The following is a 14,900-nucleotide window of genomic DNA, read 5'->3' as shown; positions in this document are numbered from 1 at the left end:
CAGCAGTATTATAAACAAGACATGAGAAGTAATTTTTATTCTGCTCCATACTGATAAGGCCTCAACTGTAGTATTGTGTCTGGTTCTGGATACCCCAAAAAGTTGTGGACAAATTGGAGAAAGTCCAGAGGACCAACTGAAGGTCTAGAAAACATGACCCATTTAACAGAGAGAGCTAAAACAGCTGCCTCTTTAAGGAGGAAGCAAGCTTAGGTTTTTTGGCCATATCAGGCTCCCGTCGACGGCTGCCATCTTGGGTGCCATTTTGAATCGCCGACCCGGTGAACGCAGGAGGGCCAGGGGGAACCGGGAGCAGAAGGAGAGTCCCTAATAATTTTTTTGCCCTCCACTGGACTTTGTCCAATGCATCCACATCCTTTCTGTAATGGGGGGCCCAGAATTGGACACAATACTCCAGATGTGGCCTCACCAGTGCAGAATAAAGGGGAATAATCACTTCCCTAGATCTGCTGGTAATGTTCCTAGCAATACACTCCAATATGCTGTTAGCTTTGTTGGCTACAAGGGCACACTGTTTACTCAAATCCAGCTTCTCATCTACTGTAATCCTCAGGTCTTTTTCTGCCAAACTGCTGCTTACCCAGTAGGTCCCCCATTGAGTCCCTTCCAGTCCTACACTATGCTATGTCCTGCTAAAATATTTTAAGATGCTTCTAAGGTTGCAGGCATCCTATATAAGTTAAGAATACAGGAAATCCTGAGTTAAGCTTCTTTCACAAACTGAATTAAATAACTTCCTCTTTTATGAAATAAGTTATGACTTCTTGAAGAAATAAAAATTCACATAATATAACTCTGTGATATTAATTTAATGTTTCAGTACACATGGAGATATTTACGTTTCCATGTCTAAGCTATTTCTGAAGAACTCCTGATAATGGTAGTATTACACATTCTTATTTAGCCATTTATCAATGACGGTTACAGACATTTATTTAGCCATTTATCAAAGACATTTACAGTATATAAGTATGTGGAAGGGAACCCCCTTAATAAGGTAGGCTGCCACCTCCCACTTTTTTCAAATAGTTTGACGCCAGGCTCACAGGGAAAATGGCTGCCTCTCTATAATTCAGGGTGCTAAATAGGACAGGAGCAGCAGAGTCTCTAAAAGGTGGATGAGGAGAGTAGGGGAATAGGAGGCAGATTTAGTTGTTCAGGGGAATGGGATGCGGGGAAGACTGAGGGGAGTGTAGAGGATAGTGATGGAGGATCTGCGAGGAGTAACGGTAGTTCGGAATAGGAAGCCTAATCCGAACTACCTAGTTCGTGCTGCGTGTAGCCGCGGGCACGGAGTCCGAACTAGCGGACATTTAAAAATGGTGGCGCCCAGCAATATGCAAATGAAGCCCAGGAAATTCAAATCCCGGGCTTCATTTGCAACTCCGGTTGCCTACATTAACCACCCTAGTTCGAACGAGGGTGGTAGTGTAGACATACCCTGAAAGAGTAGAAGGGAGTTCAAGAGACTTACCGATGCTGTATTTCAAAAATGCAGGACAGCCCTTGGACTTCCTGGGGGATTAAGGGTTAACTATACCTAACTCAGGTAGAGTGAGCCAATAGGAATGTAGGTAGGAATCTCAAACTAGGACAAAGGAATTTTGGGGTTTCCCTCCTTTATCTCTGGGTAGTTTTTTTTCTCTCTCCAGCTTTTGAATGGGACAGGATGTCTCCCTCTAAGAAAATACTCTTCGCAGTCTGTAAGTAGGATAAAGTTTAGATAGAGCCATTAAGTTTTATTGTTTATGGTTTGGAAAATGGGATCTGTTGTGTTGGCTTTCCTTTGTAACTAAGTTCTAGGCCCATGGAGTTTCTCCATGAGTATATTGTTTTGTTACTTTTCCATCTAATCATTATGCTTGCAACAGGAATAGTGTGGTGATAATAAACATTTTCTCTTTTCCTTTTATTAACCTGGTATTGGTTATTGGTTGTGTCCTGGTTTGTACTTTGGGGATGAGATTTTCCAAGTAGTCTCTCCCCTGATTTTCTTTATTAATGTTTGGCTGGTGGCAGCAGAGATTTTATTTCCAAAATCTAGGTTACGATTTTGGGGGGAAAGTTTTATACCAAAACCTTATCTACTAGACTTTATGCCAAAGCTTGGTAGATAAGGTTCTGGGGTACTTTTGCTAGCCCCCATTCCTGCATTTATCATGCCAGAGTGGAGAAGGAGCCATGACAGGGCCTCTGGAAACAAGTCCCTCTTCAGTTCTAGGCAGTAGCGGATCTAGGACCTCAGGTGTTAGCCTAAGCAGCCACTGCGGCTCCTGTTCAGGTTCCATGTGGGTGCCAGGAGTTGAATCAGAGGCTGCAATTGTTGGTCTTTGTCTGCTGCAATGCTGTGCATGGGATCTGAAAGGAGGGCTATGGACTGGAGCAGCTGGAGAAGGCTTTGTTGCTACCAGCAGGGGTTCCATTTGCAAAGGGCAACATTCAGCTGGATTCCAGGAAGTGAGGGGCATTTGGACATATTTGCATGGCATTGCAATCCCATGTGCCAGGTTGCAATACCACTCAAAATTGTCCCTGACACTCCTCTGTTAGTAACACCACTCAGATTTGGCTCAGACAGATGAGCAGCTGGGACAAATTTGACAGATGTTGTGACACCCTGTGCTAGGTCAAGTTGAGTGGCACTTTGCAAAGTGAAGTACCTGGCTGAAATATCAGAAAACAGGTAGCCTGTACTGTTTGTTATATGTGCGACATCTCGGCAACACAATTTAAAAAAAAAAATCAAGAGGCTAAAAACATAGTTTGAGGATGTTTTTAAAATCTAATGATTCATGGGGCCAATCTCATGATTTGAGGGGTCAAACCCTTTGATTTTTGATCTTTGATCTTGAGAGACTGTTTATCATCAATCCCCTTTTATGCTACCAGGCCCGTACACAGGAATTTCTGTGGATGGGTGCTTTTTTTGAAAAAGTGGACCACAATTTTTTTAAATATAAAGGAGGTCAAATGAGGGTGCATAAGAGAGGTTAATGAAAAATTTGAGTGGAAACAGTGATTGGTAAAATGATTTTGTTATAACATATTAAGATGTATATAGTAATAAAGGTTGTATATAAATTACCTTCTGGGATGAGGGCAGGCAGAGCAGCCGCCATGACACCCCGCTCTGCCTGCTGCTGCTCTAGCTACTTGGTGAGGCCAGTATTGGGTGAGTGTGGATGGGGCTCCATATCCCCCCTTAGTCTCCTCTTTTCTAAACTGAAAAGTCCCAGTCTCTTTAGCCTCTCCTCATATGGGACCCGTTCCAAACCCCTAATCATTTTAGTTGCTCTTTTCTGAACCTTTTCTAATGCCAAAATATCTTTTTTGAGGTGAGGAGACCACATCTGTACTCAGTATTCAAAATGTGGGCGTACTATAGTTTTATATGGGGCAGTAAGATATTCTTTGTCTTCTTTTCTATCCCTTTTTTAATAATTCCTAGCATCCTATTTGCTTTTTTGACTGCCGCTGTATACTGTGTGGATGTTTTAAGAGAACTATCCACGATAACTCCAAGATCTCTTTCCTGATTGTTTGTAGCTAAATTAGCCCCCATCATATTGTATGATAGTTGGGGTTATTTTTTCCAGTGTGCATTACTTTACACTCATCCACATTAAATTTCATTTGCCATTTTGTTGCCCAATCACTCAGTTTGGTGAGATCTTTTTGAAGTTCTTCACAGTCCGCTTTGGTCTTGACTATCTTGAACAGTTTAGTGTCATCTGCAAACTTGGCCACCTCACTGTTTACTCCTTTCTCTAGATCGTTTATGAATAAGTTGAATAGGATTGGTCCTAGGACTGACCCTTGGGGAACACCACTAGTTACCCTTCTCCATTCTGAAAATGTACTATTTATTCCTATCCTTTGTTTCCTATCTTTTAACCATTTGTTTCCCACTAATGTTGCTCCATGGTTGGCAGGCTGCACCAGTCTCTTCCAGACACAAGCATTCTCTCTTTTACACTTTAACACTATTACCATGCCAAAATATTTTTGAAGGCTCACCTGCCTTACACTAGACCACCTGCAAAGCTTTTTTTTTTTTAGTCAGAAGCTGTAACAGAGTAATTGATAGTCATGATAATGAACTAATGGTTTGTAATGTTAAATGCTGTAACCTTGTCTCTGGGAACTATCACATGCCAGCAGTGTTTTGGGGTGAGGGGTGATGGAAATATTAAGCCACTGGCCAGTATTGACATAAGTTTGTTCTCAAGCTCTAAGAACTGATACCTTGACTTATGTAAACCAGGCAAGGCTTGCTATTGCAGGTGTAGCTAAAAAGGACATTAAAGTTCTCAAAATTTGATTTTTAGGCTTCCAGCATTGTTGCTGTCACAATTAACGTAAAGCCTAGCACCTCTATGTTTAACATATGCAGTCTTACAGAAATCCAAGAACAGGTTGGTTGGTTGTTTTGTGAAACAGCTGTTGTATCCCCCGCATTGAACAGTTCATCCCCTATGGGAACTTGTCTCATGTTTTTTTCTTGATATAGACCTACAGATATTTTAACAGCTGATCATAGAATCCTAGGGCTGGAAGAGACCTCAGGAGGTCATCAAGTCCAACCCCCTGCCCAAAGCAGGATAACCCTAACTAGGTTGATCTGAGATGATAGAGGCATTCCTCCTTGAAATAATATTTTCAGTTGAAGTTAATTTCTTGGTCATTGCCATTATTGGAGCATGAGCAGTTTCAGAAGTGGCAGACAGAGGCCATGGACAATGCTAAAAGTCAGAGCTAGAGTCAGGAACCAAACACTGAAACCAGGAGGAGGTAAAGCTGTGGATAGAGTTCAAGTATTGAAACCAGGCATCAGGATCAGTGTTCAAGGGCAGAAATCCAGAGTCCAAGTTGGGGTCAGGAGTCCATGAGTGAGCAGAGAGGCAGGTTCATGACTACAATTGGTGAGAAAATCCATCTTATTTTATGGACATCTCCTGGAACTTCTCCTGGGCTAGTATAGGGTACCAGTAACATGAGGGAAACTGTCAGTCTGGCCCTTTTGAAGCTGTAATTCCTGTCGTTTGCTTCTCCCCTGGGTTTATGTGTGATAATGCATAAAGCATTATCATAGCTGCTGGATAGTGACAGGGAGCTGTTGGCCATCCCATACCTTGCAGACTTGTGAGGCTGTTCCCCATAGAACCTCACTGTCATAGGTTGCCCTTTGGTTAAAACTGCATGGGATAAATATTTACAGGAACATTGATTTAATATTCAACAGTATTTTCAAAGCTTTGTCTATAATCTCCACTGTGTTTGAATAGACTAATTATGAAATACTACAAGTGCCTATTGATATCATCTTCCATGCAGCATGAAAATGCAAATTTGCTCAAAATGACATATGTTTGAGGAACACGGTAGCACACATTGTTTTGAAAATGTAGCCCTAAGTGGCAACCATGGAGGCATAACAGAGCCAAAAAGTGAATCACTGGATATAAATTCAGGTTGATTATAGGGTGCAGGTGCACCAAATGATCTCTTTATGGTGCTGATATAAATCTCTAGATTGGCTTAGTGTACATAATGAGATAAAACTTCTGGCCGCAGCCAGCTCATAGACCTCGTCTTAAAAACATAAAGCTTTGTCCTATAACATAGCTCTCAATGAAACAAAAACAGATACCTCTTAATGACAGATTGACTGGCAAAAAGACACTGTCTGCAGAAAAGCTCCACCCCTTCCACAGCCCCTCAGTCTTTATTGCACAGCTGACCATTTTATATTGAGCCAGAGTCAGTTACAAGTTGTCAACAACATCTATGCATTGAAACCCCAACAAAAACATTTAGATCACGCTACAATAACTTATTTGCTGAGTCAGTTTAATATAAATAGTGACAATGATCTGCACATGAGACACCGGAGCCATTATGCACCAGGAAACACCAATGAACATAGTACCTTCATTTATTTATAGCGATGAAGATATTTTTCTTAGAAATAGGGCCAGGTCTACACTGAAAAGTTAAAGGTGGACCCCCAGCTATGTCTCTCAGGGATGTGAAAAATCCACTTCCCTGATCTCCATTGTTAAGCTGAGCTAACTCCTGCTAATTGAAGTAGCACCACTATATCATTTTCACTGAAGACATAGCCTATGGGTCTTATTCCAATATTCTGACCAAATTCCAATTTGAGTAGCTGTATTCTGCCACCTACATTGCCCTTGTATACTTGACAACATGCTTCATTTTTTGTCATCAACTGATGCACATTTTCACTACGCTATGTTAATGGCTACCACATCTCTTTGCAGGTGCTGCACTTCAGCAGTAATTATATGGTTCCTGGGCATCATTTGTGTTTCAGTTTTTTAAAGCATTTTGGTACTATCTAAATATAAGATGCCATTAGTAAAAGCATAAAACCTCATTATCAGAGGCTATATTTGTGCAGTTTTTCTACTGTGAGCAATAACTTAACTTAAGTTTCCCCATTATCTATCCCTGACTTGAACAGCTGGACCCATTACAGATTAAGTACAAGAATTAGAGTTGGGACAGAAAAGAAACAGCAGATTCAAACACCATACAATTGTGGGAAGTTATGATAGGTCTCAAAATTGGAATTTAACAAAATATGTACAGATACTTTGAGAAGATTTTCAAAAGAAGAGTATAAACAGCTGTATTGAAATTCATGCAAACCTTATAAAATACAGACATCGTCATCAATGCTGCCAACTTGGACAACATTAAAATGGACAGCTTGGGAGGGGGAAATCCACTGAAATGTGTTTGAGTAGTAGAGGCGGTAGAATGGGAAAATGACATTTTCTCTCTCTCTTCTAAATAGAAAGAGTTTGTCACAGGATTTCCTGGCCTTTTCCATCCCTTTTGGCTAGTTCTTGATTTTCAGAACTCTGGCAGAACTACATTTCATAAAAGTCCCTTTTATACTTTGTGATGGTTTTCCTGATAGTAGTTATGCATGGATCTGGACTCTTCTTCCCAATGGAATAAAGAGGTAGATTACTTTACTTTGAATCCATGTCCTAAAAGGGCTGGTTTTCTCTTTTTTCTTTAAACTTGTCTCAGGAGTAGAGTTTTCAATCTGACGGAAAATTCAGTAACTCTGAAGGCAGAAAACAAACAAAAAAATCCCATAGGCTGCTCCTGTTTGACTGACAGAATTAGTTAAAAGGATCTATCCCATCTAAAAGTCACATTCTGTAGCTGATTTAAGAAGGATTTAAATATGCAAGATGCATATCCCGTACAAGCCCTGCTTTCTTGATTACTTTTGAAGTACAGACATGCAGAGGATACAACTTGCAAAGCAGCCATTTCACCAGGGCTTTTATTTGTGTCTAGGGTTGTTTGTTTTGTTGTGACAACCACACCAATTTATGGAAGCAGTATGAACTATCCATTATACCATATGCACTGATGGCATATCTAGAATAAATATACAGTACATAGAGCACTGTTATCCCAGCCACCTTCCTAAAAATAAATGTTGTATGCAAAAGCTAAACTACAGGGGGAGGGAAGAAAAGAATGGGAACAACTTTTGTCATCTGGGTATTCTGGAAAGTGTCACATCCTCCACCTAGCCTAGTAAATAGACTTTATAGAAATGCAGCCCTTAAAAGAGAAGTAAAAAAAAAAAGAACTGTGCTGTTAAAATAGAGAAGTTTACTATATAAACAAATGTACAACATTAAAATATATCCTCCTAATTCTAGGAACTCAGTGATGTGACCACAGAATACAAAAATAGCTCCAGCAAAAAATCACATGTAGTGATGTAATGTAAACAACTGAGTGAGTCTTTCAAACAACCTGCATTTTTATATGGAGAAACTTCAAGAAAAGCCAAGCTAACCGTAGTGTCCTAAAGTGGGTCACTCAAGCCGTTGTTTATCTTTATGCATTTCCTGTTTAAATTAACATCCTGCTATAGAAGATCTTATATTAGCCTTGCTCCTGCAAAATAGAGGTACAAAATGCTACTACACGGGTAAGTACAAGATAAAAAGTTATGAGCAGAACAGGGAGCATAAGGGAAAACTCTCCCATACTGAAAGCACTGTTACAGCCACGGATTACTTTTGCCTAATGACATAGTTCCACACTTCATTAACAAGAGAAGACTAGTTCCTCATGAGGAGGCCCTTATCTCCTCTAACCTGCCTTTCTCTCTTGGCCCCTTTTTCTTTCTTGCAAGTAAGAGAGTGAGTAGGAGACTCGGGGCTGACCACTTCTGAGGCACCTGAGCAAGGTCGGGGCTAGTTCCACACTCCTGTAAGGGTCAGGGCCTTGGGTGGAAAGGGAGGGCCCAGGGCGGGCAGCCCTCAGAGCTGCGTGGAGCAGCACTTCGGCAGCAATTTAAAAGGCTCAGAGCAGTCGCAGTGGCGGCAGCCAGCAGCCCCATCACCTTTGAATTGCTGAGCCTTCAGGCAACTGCCCCTTTTTCCTTCCTCACCCCCATCAACAGGCCTGAGGGCCTCAAGAAACTGGAAATAGAGTGGAGGGCTGTGCGGTATCTCCACTCACACTTGTGCGACGGTGTGCTCCTGCACAAGTATTTACAGGCCTTGAAATGTTTGGGGCAAAAAGATCAGTTAGATACATGACCCTGAGATATTGCTTATTTGGGGAAGTAAAGCAGCCACTGACATTTGCACTGGAAGGGGCTTTATGGCTAATGCCATGTGTCAAAATGCCAATATGAGCAGCGCTTCAGTCCATATGCGCTGGTGTATTAAATCATTGGCCAAATGACGGGATATTTTAAGCCACATGAGACATGTGTTGCTTCTTTCCAGATGGAATGGGTCTAGGGGGAAAAAAGTCATTTTTCGAGTGTGTGCATACTGTGTGCATAGCTGTCGGAATATTTTTTCCCTAGTAGAACCCAACAGTCGGCTGTGGACCCTCTGGAGTGGCACCATTATGGTGCCGTCTATAGTCCACTGCCAACTAGTGTTCTGTCTAAACTGCAGGGTAGCATAGTTTCATAGCTGGTTAATCAGCCACGCCTAGTCAGTCAGTTCCCCTGCACAGAGCCCTGAGCCTCTGACAGGGCAGGGCTGATGAATCACCCGTGAAGCTGTGCTGCCCTGCAGCTTAGAGGGAATACTGCTGCTGACTCTCCCATCACTCTGGGTATGTCTACACTACCACCCTAGTTCGAACTAGGGTGGTTAATGTAGTCAATCGAAGTTGCAAATGAAGCCCGGAATTTAAATATCCCGGGATTCATTTGCATCTGGCTGGGCGCCGCCATTTTTAAATCCCCGGTAGTTCGGACTCCATGCCCGCAGCTACACGCGGCAAGGAGTAGGGAGTTCGAATTAGGAGCGAGATGTAACGGTAGTTCGAATTAGAAAGTCTAATTCGAACTACCTGCTCTGTGCCGCGTGTAGCCGCGGGCACGGAGTCCGAACTACTGGGGATTTAAAAATGGCGGCGCCCGGCAAGATGCAAATGAAGCCTAGGATATTTAAATCATGCCCTCAGGCACTCACACTTACACAGGCAAAAGGTTGCAGAGCAAGCCAAGGCACATTGACTCCAGAGGCTTGCCTTAGCCACGGGCGAGCTGGTCAGAAAGAAGGCTTCTGCCACATGCTCTCTCCTTTTATTGGACCCGACCCCTGCCCCAGACAGACAGTTCTTAGGGTTCCCCACTTGCTTGTCTAACTCGATGAGGGACAGCAAAGCAGTCCTGGCTTGGAGTGCCCTGAGTGCCCACGCTCGGCACATCACAGCACTCGGCCATCAGCCCGGCTGCACTTGCCGCAGGCTGCCATCCGGAGGGGGGTGGGGTTGTAAATCGGGGGGTTGTCAGGATTCAGGAGGCCCTGCAGGAGAGCTTCCACCCTGAGGAGCCTGCAGAGCCATCCCTGTCCTCCTCATCAGGGGCTCGTACCCCATTCCTCCCTCACCTCCTTCCACTTACCCCTCCCTAGCCCCCCTTCCTGATGTAAAAAATAAAGGACACGTGTTTTCAAAAATAGAAACTCTCTTTATTTAACAAAACTGGGGGGGGGGGCGGATTAACCTCTGGGGAGACTGGGAAAAGGAAGTGGAAGAGGGGAAGAGAGAGGGTGGAAGAGGGGAGGGGGAAACCTGGGAGGAGGGAGCTGGAAGGGGGAAGCCAGGGGAAGAAGGAGGAGGGGAAGTATCAAACTATGGTACGCCATATCTTCAGTACTGTGTACAGATGTGGTCTCCTCACCTCAAAAAAGATATTTTGGCCTTGGAAAGGGTTCAGAAAAGGGCAACTAAAATGATTAGGGGTTTGGAACAGGTCCTGTATGAAGAGAGGCTAAAGCGACTGGGACTTTTCAGCTTAGAAAAGAGGAGACTGAGGGGGGATATGATAGAGGTATATAAAATCATGAGTGGTGTGGAGAGAGTGAATAAAGAAAAGTTCTTCATTAGTTCCCTTAATATAAGGACTAGAGGACACCAAACAAAATGAATGGGTAGCAGGCTTAAAACTAATAAAAGAAAGTTCTTCTTCACACAGTGCATAGTCAACCTGTGGAACTCCTTGCCACAGGAGTCTGTGAAGGCTGGAACTATAACAGAGTTTAAAGAGAAGTTAGATAAATTCATGGAGGTTGGGTCCATGGAGTGCTATTAGCCAGGGGGTAGGAATGGTGTCCCTGGCCTCTGTTTGTGGAAGGCTGGAGTTGAATGGCACGAGACAAATCGCTTGATCATTGTCTTCGGTCCATCCCCTCCGGGGTACCTAGTGCTGGCCACTGTCGGCAGACAGGCTACTGGGTTAGATGGACCTTTGGTCTGACCCAGTACGGCCGTTCTTATGTTCTTATGTTCTAAGCTCAGGGCTCAGTGTCGGGGGTCTCACCGGACCATCTTGATTTTCATGCAAACCTGCTCCTGGGTTCGCATGTGGCCTTTGGTGGCCAGGCTGGTAGCTATCCTGCCCTAGACGGCCGCTTTCCCATGCCTAGTGTGGAGATTGTAGACGTTGGAGGCCTCCCCCCAAACCTCAATGAGGTCTATGATCTCCGCACTAGACCAGGCGGGCGCCCGCCTCTTGCGGCCCCAGACAGGCTCCTGGGAGCTGCCAGTCTGGTCCTGGGAAGAGGCGGAGGGCTGGGTGGCAGCAGGTGGCTGGCTCATGCTGTGCCAGGTGCACGGTCTGCTGGCTGGGTGCTAGCAGGCTTGCAACTGGCACAAGCACTGTAGCCAGACCGTGCCCCTTTAAGGGCCTCGGGGCCGGGAGGGGGCAGAAGAGTTTCCCTGGTTTGGCCCAGAGTGGCCACCAGGGCAACCTGGGGAGGGCTAGCCTCCAACTAGTTGGAATTAAATGGCTACACAGCCCTTAATTCGAACTACTTAATTCGAACTAGGCATTACTCCTCGTAGAATGAGATTTACCTAGTTCGAATTAAGCGCTCTGCTAGTTCAATTTAAATTCAAACTAGCGGTTTGTATGTGTAGCTGCTTTTAAAGTTAATTCGAACTAACAGCTGTTCGAATTAACTTTGTAGTGTAAACATACCCTATGAGTGTAGCCATGGGGAGGTCTCCAGTGACTTTTGGGGTAACATTAACCACAAAATTTGGGCCTAGAAGCCAAGGAGGTCATTGACGAACTCAACCTCATGGTTGAGATTCTCACCCCAGAAGGTCCCTCCAGAATGGCATTGCCTTTTATTAAGACAGTTTCTAACACCACTAAGACATTGTGGCAAACTGCTGCCTCCATTCCCCCCATTGCAAGAGGGATGGAGAGAAAAAATTTCATCCCCTTCTCTGACAGTTCCCCTCTCCCCCCATGCTTTATGAAATTGTCCAGTGGATACAAATATGCTTAACTCGAAGATGCTTTGGACTAAACACCTCATGTAGCCTATCAATTTTAATGCCATAGTCTGCCAGATCTGTATATCTTATTTTGGTGTCGTATCATTCTTGTATGTAAAGTTAGAAATATGGGGTATGGAATGGTTTATGATTTTAAATGTGCAAATGAAAGCCATCAGGGGTGTTTCCAATGCTGGGTGATCAATTTAACAACTTGAGAACAGTCTCCTTTGTCCTTTAAGTATAAGCAATGGTTGGTTTTAGGAAGACATGTGACTACCCCACCCAGTAGGGCCTGGCCAGGTAATTTTCCCTGGAAGTGGGGAATGTGAAGACAAAGAAATCCTGCCCCAAGTAAATCTATTTAAGATGCAAAGTTTTCTGTCTCTTTGTCTTTGGCTGGCATGACACACCCAAGCAAACAGCCAGGAACCCCAATGGGAAAAAAGATCTTCCCTGGCTTGGAGTTTTAACCAAAATAAGAACAGTTTTAGGGTAAGTTTCAATAAGCTTTAGTGTGTTAGAACTAGCTATGCATTTTCTGTTATTTTAAATTTGTAATTTACTTTGCTCCGCTTTCACTTGTAACCACTTAAATCCTACTGTTCAGAAGCTTCAGGGGATAGCTGAGTTAGTATGTACAGGATAAATTACCAAAAAACCCAACAAATGACCTGGTAGCATTTTATAGACTAACAAAACATATAGATGGTACCATGAGCTTTCGTGCGCACGTACTATCTATATGTTTTGTTAGTCTATAAAGTGCTACCAGGCCATTTGTTGTTTTTTTGTAATTAAATCCTACTGTTTGTACTTCATAAAATCACTTTTATTTACTATCAAGCCCAGTGTAAATAATTGTTACCTGGGGTAGCAATCAGTGTGTACATTCACCTTTCAGTGTTAAAGGGGGTTTGCTTGAATAGGTTTTCAACATGTGAAACTCTCACACAGTGAAAGATAGTAATAGAAATGTAGCCGTGTTAGTCTGGTGTAGCTGAAGCAAAATACAGGACTATGTAGCACTTTAAAGACTAACAAGATGGTTTATTAGATGATGAGCTTTCGTGGGCCAGACCCACTTCCTCAGATCAAATAGTGGAAGAAAATAGTCACAACCATATATACCAAAGGATACAATTTAAAAAATGAACACATATGAAAAGGACAAATCACATTGCAGAACAGAAGGAGGATGGGGGGGGGGGGGGAGGAAGGAAGGTAAGTGTCTGTGAATTAATGTTATTAGAGGTGGGGAAAGTTACATGTCTGTGAGCTAATGGTATTAGAGGTGATAATTGGGGATTACCAAGATAGCTTCCCCAATTATCACCCCTAATACCATTCAGGATCTGCCCTTTGATGTCTCAGGGATTTTTGTGGAGCAAACTGATTCTAGGGGCACTAGGGCAACCCTAGAGTTGTTAGGCCTTCATACACCAACCCCAGAAATGAAGCCCTTTAAGCCACAGCCTCTGTCCCATTATTACGTATCCTATCAGAAACAGGACTACAACAGGAGGGGCAACTGCAGAAACAGGCGGAGATCACCAATTTCCTCCAATAACTAAGCGCAGGGCTCAGCTAGGAAGTCCCCACCCCCAAAAAAGAATTTTTGAAGGTGTGTTTGAGGATGACGCACCAGTGTTACTCCTGGATCCTTCCCCTATATTTGGGAATCCGTTATCCCAATTCTGCTGTGCTTAGACCCAGATTACCACAGATTGCTGGGTCTTAATTATGGTGTAACTGGGATAGTCTTTCCAATTTTCCATCCTTCCTTCCTGCCACCTGCCTCCCCATCCCTCTTCAAGGACCCCTCTCGCAAGCAACTTCTACCGGAGGTGCAATCGCTCCTGCAGTCAGGAGCAGTTGAGGAGGTCCCTCCAAGTTCACAGGGTTTCTACTTCCATTACTTCCTAATCTCCAAAGCCAAGGGTGGGCTCTGGCCTATTTTAGTCCTACCCAACCTCAGCCAGTTTTTGTAGAGGCTGAGGTTTCTCATGGTGTCCCTAGAGACGGTCATATCCTCCCTGGATTTGGGCGACTGGCATGCCACCCTAATTTGACTCATATTTTCATCCTGCCCGTAGGGAAGTTAACTGTGCAGGTTGTTGTGAGTTAATTGGGGCTGTGTTGTAACCAAAGTGGTGGGTTCCTGCAATAACTGCTGATTTTGAAAGAATGGGCTTTCCAGACTGTGCTGGAGCTGTTGATGGCACTTACATGGCCACAGTCTGCTCTCTGCAAGGAGCACATGAGTATGTAAACCTCAAAGGGTGTGACTTCATCTATATGCAGGCCCTAGTCAGCCACAGAGGCCTGTTTGTATACACTGGAGAGGGGGGGTGTAATTGAAAAGGTGCAGGATGCCAGGGTTTTCTGGGGATTGTGACTCTACCTTTATGAACAAGCTGGGACATTGTGAATGGAGTCACAGTCCTCACTGTTAGGGACCTTGCTTTACCTTCTTTTTCAGTCTGCCTGGCAAATGAAGGTTCATTTAAGCATTTCCTAGCTGTAGAATGGTGGTTCAGTGTGCATTTGGCAGACTGAAATCCTATTGGCATGGTCTTCAGGATTGTTTGGGTGCCAGTGGTGTCAATGATCTCTGTATGACTGTGGCACAGTGCTTGTGTGGACAAGGGAAAAATTCTTCATCAGGAGTGAATGCAAGATATTTCTTGATTGCTGAATTGGTACACATAATTGGAATGTGCTGTGCACATTTCATTGCTGGGGCTGGATTCACACATGCACTAGAAATATTTGCACACCCCTATAATGGGTTTACATGGCCCTATACATGAGGGTGAGTGAAAGGGGGTGCTAATTTTGCTATTTCTGGATGTGTAGCAGCTCTGAGAATGTATATTAATATTGCAAATTCTAATTACCACTTCAGTGTTTCATGCATGCTGAAATTTATGGATGTCTTTGTGCTTGTAGATCAGAGATGACATTTGTTGGTTTTTTTATTTCTTTGAGACTGGCCATATACTTGAGCCCACTTCATTGTGTATATTAATTAATAATGGAGCCAGCTTTCCCCACATCAT

General features: G+C 43.5%; 1 long non-coding RNA gene across 2 annotated transcripts in view; it reads left to right on the top strand.

Annotated features, from left to right (window-relative positions):
* The window catches only part of LOC102458596 (uncharacterized), a 110,860-nt gene that overhangs the window by 21,309 nt on the left and 74,651 nt on the right, over positions 1-14,900 (top strand). The gene's annotated exons all lie outside the window — the stretch shown is intronic.

This window comes from Pelodiscus sinensis, chromosome 11, assembly GCF_052426305.1.
Source record: "Pelodiscus sinensis isolate ZL-2025 chromosome 11, ASM5242630v1, whole genome shotgun sequence".
NCBI classification, from domain to species: Eukaryota; Metazoa; Chordata; order Testudines; family Trionychidae; genus Pelodiscus; species Pelodiscus sinensis.
Note: the sequence above shows the minus strand (reverse complement) of the source record. Positions and strands in the feature narration are given on the sequence as shown.